Source organism: Musca autumnalis, unplaced genomic scaffold (assembly GCF_047663935.1).
Source record: "Musca autumnalis isolate F117 unplaced genomic scaffold, ASM4766393v1 scaffold_2, whole genome shotgun sequence".
Lineage (NCBI taxonomy): Eukaryota > Metazoa > Arthropoda > Insecta > Diptera > Muscidae > Musca > Musca autumnalis.
This window is the reverse complement of record NW_027411755.1, coordinates 154616232-154623261: the sequence shown is the minus strand read 5'-3', so window position 1 is coordinate 154623261 and position 7030 is coordinate 154616232.

The window sequence follows — 7030 nt, the reverse complement described above, 5'->3', positions numbered from 1 at the left end:
TCAGCACAAAGGCAAAATATTGACCACTCCATGCAAACAGCCGCAAAATCCATACTTGGATACCAGAGACCTCCACCAAGGAATCCATGGTATGATCAGGATTGTCGTGCTGCTACCGAAGAGAAAAATGCGGCATATAGGGCTACTCTACAATCAGTAGCAATGCGTAGCGCAAGAAAGAGGTATCCGCAGGAAAAAGAGAGAAATGGAAAGACGGGAGTGTGAAAAAATCGAGATGTACAGGAGCCAGAATGAAGTACGAAAATTCTACCAAAGAGTGAAAAATTAAACTGATGGCTTTAGAACTGGCACATCCTCCTGTAGAGACCAGCAAGGTAATTTGGTAACTGACACATATAGTGTGCTCAGGATATGGAAAGAGAATTTTTCCAAACTGTTGGTATTCAATAGTAGCGAAGTCGACGAAGAGGTAAAGGTGAGGTAAAGACAGCAATAAAATAAGTCGGCTGAAGAAGCCGATGGCTTACCAGCCGAGCTGTTAAAAACCGGGAGCGACACGCTGATAAAGTGTATTCATCAGCTAGTTAGCACCATCTGGCAGGAAGACCGAGTGCCCGACGATTGGAACCTGAGCAGCCTGTGCCCTGACCACAAGAAAGGAGATAAAGCCCGTGGTCAGCGAAATAATTGGACCCTACCAATGCGGCTTTAGACCTGGCAAGTCCACCATTGACCAGTTATTTCCCCTGCGGCAAATCCTGGAGAAGACCCAAGAGATGCAGATCGACACTTTCCACCTTTTCAAAGGTATTCCAAGCCATGTCTGAATTTGGTATCCCTGCAAAGCTCATCCGGCTTTGTAGAATGACATTAACTGATACTCGATCATCAGTTAAACTAGGAAAGAACCTCTCCGAAGAGTTTGGTACCAAATAGGTTTCGCGCAATGCGTCCATAGAGATCAGGCCAATTGTTGACGTTGGTTCCTATAATTTTGAGGTAGTAAGGGACTTCGTCTACCTCGGCACCGCTGTAAACACTTCGAAAGATCTATGGACCAATCTGCGTTGACGGTGAATATCGACGTCGCATGAACCACGAGCTGTATCTGCTATACAACGACATCAGTATAGATAAACATATCGAGATGCAACGATTGCGTTGGCTAGGCCATATCATAAGAATGAGCGATGATGAACCCGCTTAAAAGGCGTATAAATTCGGGCCGCATGGCGGTGCACGCATAATTGGCAAGCCAAAGAATATATGGCGCAAGCAAGTGGATGAAGAGATGACAAGGCGCGGTATTCCAGAATGCGAAGCACTAAACAGAGAGAGAGAGAGAGAGGGTTGTAGATCTTTTCTTAGTTCGGCTTATAGAACAAATGTTCTGTAATGGACCAGCTAAGTAAGTAAGCTACAGTTTTTGACCGAGTGATCACAAAATGTCTTCACTAAAAATTGTTTTTGTATAGCCCTCATATAACGTACCTCTCGATTTTCGATATTTTGAGGATTTTAACTGCAGTTTTTGACCGAACTGCCTTCAGTTTAACGTTTGAGGTTCCCAGTTGTCACAAAGCATCTCCAACAAAAATTGTCAACCAAGGTAAATGTTTTGGTATAGCGCCCTTTTAACAGTACCTCCTAATTTTCAGTATTTTTAGGATTTTACTAAATTTTTGGACTGAACTACCTTTAATTTAACATTTGATCCATGTTTAGGTATAGCCTCCATATAACCACACCCCCCAATGTTCGTCACTTTAAATATTTTAACTAAAGTTGCAGCTGCAGCCTAAAAATTAACTAAAAATTTTTAACAAAGTATTATTTTTATATATAGCCCCCATACAATGGTACCTCACTTACTTAACTTCCCGTAACCTAACATTTGAGATCCACCGCAGTTACGAAACTTCTCCACCAATAATTGCTTACATAGGTCCACGGTTAGGTATAGCCAACATATAACGATGCAGTCACAAAACTTATCCACCAAAGATTGTCAACATAGATCCATGTTCTGGTATAGACCCAATATAAAGACACCTCCGGTTTGCGATATTTTGAAGGTTTAGCTACATTTTCTGACAAAATTTGACATTTGAGGCCCTGAAACTTCCCCGCCAGAAATTGTCGACATAGGTTCATGTTTATTTATAGCGCCCATTCAACGGTACTTCCCGATTTTAGCTAATTTCAGTGTTTAGCTACATTTATTGACCAAAATACTTGTAATTTGATATTTGAGTTTCCCAGTGGTCACAAAACTTCTCCAAAAAAATTGTAAACATATATCAAAGTTTTGCTATTGCCCGATTTCAGGTTTTTTAGTTTTTATCTACATTTTTGGGAAAGATTGGATGTCATTTGGCATATGTGGTTCCCAGTGGTAAACCATTTTTCTATCAAAAATTGTGAACTTTGGCGCACATTGTGGTATAGCCCCCATATATTTGTACCACGCGATATTACCTGACCGAATAAACTAAATTTGATATTTGGGTTTCAAAGTGCTCAAAAAAATCTTCGCATAAAATTGTGAAAATATGTATATTATTTCATAACAGTTCATGGTTGAAGGTATAAAAAGTTAGGCCCGACCGAACTTAATGCTTTTTACAGTGATTTATTTAACTTGCTTTGTTGTCTGTCTGTTTAGTTCAAATCTAGTAAACTTCCCCACCAAAGGTTTTGGTATAGCCCCCATATAACGGTACCACCCGATTTCAGGCATTTTAAAGCTTTTATCTTTGGTCTAAATTTGTAATTTGGTTATGATGCTCTAAGTGGTCCAAAAATACTAAAAAGTTTAAAATAAAAAATAATTAAAAAATTAATTTACTGTGTTTTATTTAATTTTATCACAATTTTTAATTTAAATGCAAGCGTTTTATTTGAGAGATTCCATCATGAAGGAGAATATATGTACTAATTGATGCTAAACCAAAAATTATTTTCTAGTTTATAGTGAATTTATAAATAAAACAATGTGACTCAATTTTTTTACTTATTTTTGTATTTACTTTTTCTTCTTACCTTTTTCATATTATCCCAAATAAATTTTTCAACTTTAACCAATACCAACCACGGGGCGTATACTTTTCGTATAAACTGTTATAAAGCTCATCCTCACCATATGAATAAAAAAGCTCTAGCTAAGGGAATGCCGAACAAAAGCATTTTAAAGTTAATGCAATCAGCTGTTTACTTTTCACTTATAAACAAAAAATTATACGAAAGCTTTTTATACCACTAACTGATAAAAAGCTTTACTTTCAGCTTTACTATCAACAAAACAAATTGGCTGGAATATAAACAAAAATAAATATAGAACAATTACGATGTACACATGTTGCCTTCTCTCCCAGCTGTTTTTCACAACTCTCTTTTTCTGTCTCTCTTCCATATCGTATGGCTGCTCTTAGTTTGGACCAGCGGCTAGCAATTATCTCGAAAGAATGCATCTTCTGTATATTTGCAAAAGAGTACTCTAGCTGTATTAGGTGAAGGTAGTTTGTGGAACAATTGAAAGGAATAACAACAAAACAACAGAAAAAGGCAAGGCTATAGTCGTCGGTCGGTATGTCGACAATGCGATACCCTACATTAACGATTATTTTAAAATTGTGTGTGGTTATTTTTTAATATTCTTATTAAGTATGTATGCCTATAATATTTTGTTGTTGTTGTATTTTTGTAAGTTTGTTTTGCTGCTTAATCTGGGTTGTATCCACAAAGCTACTGCAGTTAATTGAGTAGGTTTGGTAGGGCAGTTGAAAAGGTGCAGTGTGTCGTTCGTAAGCCCCATGCTGGGCAGATGTTTTGCACGGGGTTATGAATCCTTGGCATATTACGATTAGGCTCAACTACGTCCAGGATGCTGTACCATCATCCTGGGCGTAGTTGAACCAAAACTATTCTGAAACTCCTTAGATATGGTGATTAGGATGACTCTCATGGTAAAACCCGAGAAAGTAATGCAACGAAAGCATACCATTGTGTTGCTGTATTGGAAGAATCGTTTTCTCTTCATGTAGATGGTCCACTGAAGATATGGGGAGGCACCCTGTTGCAATTCTGAATATTTTTCAATCGCATAGAACTTATATTCGCGAACCATACTCTTGCGGCGTATAGCCAACATTAGATCGACGTATCGCGTTATATGAGGTCAACCAGCTTTAGGGACATGAAGCATTTTTTGCTACATCTCAGCTTGTCGCAGATAGATTTACGCTTCTTTCTTACAGTAAACACATCAGATACGACGAATCTGAAAGAATTTTGTCGATGTGGGCATCCATAACGAAGTTATAGTTCTTTAAATATGAAAAATATTTCCCAGGTATTCATATGAAAATTAGACGACCACTAAAATAATTTTTTCTGAAAATTTGGATGATTATATGGGGATGGGGATTTGATGGGTGGGCTATAAATATGAAATTTTAGCGGAATAAGTTGACACCAACTGGACATGGGCAAAGTACCGTTATGAAGAATTAAAAATTTAAAGTTGATAAAAAAACATAAATTCTTAATATTTCGTAGAGTATATCTTTTGATTGCCACCTATTGCCACCTTGGCTCTTGATTTCCCTTAATTGGACATTTCTTCCGAAGCGAAATGTGTAAACCCATTCTGCCCATCCCTGGGAAATTTTGAGATTTATCGGTTCTGATTTTATATAGCCCCCATATAAATCTTTTCCCGATTTTGCTACAACTCGTTCAATTTTAATCGAATAGCCTTTAAATTGAATATGTGATATTTTCTTAGGCCCCTGAGGAGTTTCACCGATTTTCGTTCAGATTTGGATGTAACCCCCATATATATCTTTCCCCGATTTTGCTATAATTCGCTCAATTTTTGATGAATATCCTTCAAATTTAACATGGGATGTTTCCTCAGGCCCCTGTTCAGTTTTACCATTGACCTAAGTTGATGGATGTTTGCACAAGTACTTACGAAGGCACAGGAATGAAAAATATCAACATTTGGTCCATATCGGTTCAGGTTGGAATATGGCTTCCATATATATTTCGCCTGATGTCACTCAATTACGAATAAATTCGTCACATTTTCCTAATTTAATCAATATCTCACATAGGTTAGGTTAGGTTAGAGTGAAAAGAGGGGTGATGCAGGATCACCACATGTCCGTGTGGACATACACTTAAGCCATAAAGTAGGCCTGTTGTGCGCTCTAATTTGCGGTCGCGATGTCTCTGTCTGGTATTGAAACTTCACACAAAGCTACTTCACTAGTTTCAGGTATGCGGTCTTATACTATTTGGTTTATAGATTCACCCGTTGTGACCTTTAGTATGTTTTGGTGGTATGTTTGGTGGTCTCTACTAATCCACTCGCTCATCGACTACAGCCTTGTAGCTGCGATGGCTACCTCATACCTTACCTGAATTTCTATTGGGTGTATAAACAAAATTGTTTGTTTTTGCAATATCTTCACATTGCATTTTTTGTCCGTAGCTGTCCACGATACATCAGACGCGTAATTCTAATTCTAATTACGCCTCTGTATAACGAGTGTGTCTTAATAGGATTGAAACCCCATTTTGAGCCTATTGCCCTTCTACATGTTGACTAACATCTTTGTGCCTTGTCGGTCCTTTCTTGAATATGGTCTTTCCAATTTAGTTTCCTATCCAGAATTACTCCTAAGTATTTAACTGTGCGGGAAATATTTATTGTCCTATTTAGGAAAACTGGTTCGTCGAAGTTACCCACTTTCGTTTTCCTCGTAAATAGACATATTTCCGTTTTTTCCGGGTTAAAGTTCAGACCTCTCGGTCTGGCCCAGTTGTATGCAATTTTAAGAGCCGTTTCTGCTCTTCTGCAAAGTATATTCGGATTCTTTCCCCTTAGAAGTATTATAACGTCGACGGCGTAGCAGAAGGGTCAAATCCTTCTTTGGTTAAGGTCCTTAAGAGACTGTTTATGGTAGTAACCCAGAAGAGAGGTGATAGTATCCCTCCCTGTGGCATTCCTTGTCCGACTTTGTCTCTTATTTTGACGTCATATAGCCCGCAACTTATCCATCTGTTCCTTAGCATATGGTTGATTCAGTTCATTAAGGCTCTGCCCACCTGAAACTCGTCTAAAGAGTGGATCAGCGTTTCGGTGCTGACGTTGTTAAAAGCGCCTTCGATATCAATGCATACAGCAAGTGTATACATCTTCATTTCAAAGGTTTCTCTATATGGTGTACCACCTCGTGCAACGCGGTTTCCACTGATCTGCCTTTAACGTAAGCGTGTTGTTTGAATTTGAGCATATCGTTAGGGATTCTACTCTTTATCATGGTGTCGACCGTCCGTTTCATTGTCTTGAGTTAGAATGAAGTTAAACTTATCGGGCGATAAGATTTTGGTATTACGTAGCTTGCCTTGCCAAGTTTAGGGATAAAAACTACCCTTGCCTCTTGCCAGGTTAGCGGGGTGTAAGCAAATTTTATACAACCGTTGACGATCCCGACCAGTTTGGACGCAATAAGGTCCACTTCCCGCTGTAATAGAGCTGGGAAGATCTGGTCTGGTCCCGCTGCTTTGTATGTTGAAAAGCTCGTGATGGCTTGTTTGACCATCGAGGTGTCAATTTTTGGTGCATCTCTTGATGAGTAACCCTACTCAATCTCACATACATTGCGTGCTTTGTGCATCGAATACATAAAATCGGGCGAAAATATATATGAGAGCTATATCCAAATTTAAATCGTTTTTTGTCAAAATCGGCGAAACTGAAAAAGGGCATAAGAAAACATCCATGTTAAATTTGAAGGCTATTTTACAAAAATTGACCGATTTATAGCAAAATCGGTGAAATATATATATGGAGACTATATCCAAATCTGTACCGATTTTTGCGACATCCCATGTTAAATTTGAAGGCTTTTCATCAAAAATTGAGCGAATTATAACAAAATCGGGGGAAGATATAATGGTATAGCTACCAAATCCAAATCTGAACCGATTTTTGCGAAAATCTGTGAAACTGCTCAGGGGCCTAAGAAAATATCACATATTCAATTTGAAAATCGGTGTA